The sequence below is a fragment of the Gekko japonicus genome, unplaced genomic scaffold (assembly GCF_001447785.1).
Source record: "Gekko japonicus isolate JY-2015 unplaced genomic scaffold, Gekko_japonicus_V1.1 scaffold2196, whole genome shotgun sequence".
NCBI classification, from domain to species: domain Eukaryota; kingdom Metazoa; phylum Chordata; class Lepidosauria; order Squamata; family Gekkonidae; genus Gekko; species Gekko japonicus.
In genome coordinates this window covers 260,744-260,957 of record NW_015160288.1, presented here as the reverse complement: position 1 = coordinate 260,957, position 214 = coordinate 260,744, and the positions used below count along the sequence as shown (strand labels likewise).

General features: G+C 47.2%; 1 protein-coding gene across 1 annotated transcript in view; it reads right to left on the bottom strand.

Moving 5' to 3' along the window:
* NFRKB (nuclear factor related to kappaB binding protein) overlaps positions 1-214 on the bottom strand; it is a 44,778-nt gene that overhangs the window by 2,709 nt on the left and 41,855 nt on the right. The gene's annotated exons all lie outside the window — the stretch shown is intronic.

Below are 214 nucleotides of genomic sequence, written 5' to 3'. Positions count from 1 at the left end.
CATTCGGGCCAAGGAAGGGGGATAGATCTTCTAGAGAGAGAGAAGAAAATTCCCTAACCAGTCAAACAAGGTGTTGGCTCTGTATAGTGCACAGATCACTGGCGTCGTTAGAAACTGCCTTCGAGACCTTAAGAGTCAGTGAAAAACTCAATATGAGTACTGCTGTTTCACGAGAAGGGGGTTGGGTAGTGGACAGAGTGAACCAGCCTTCTGT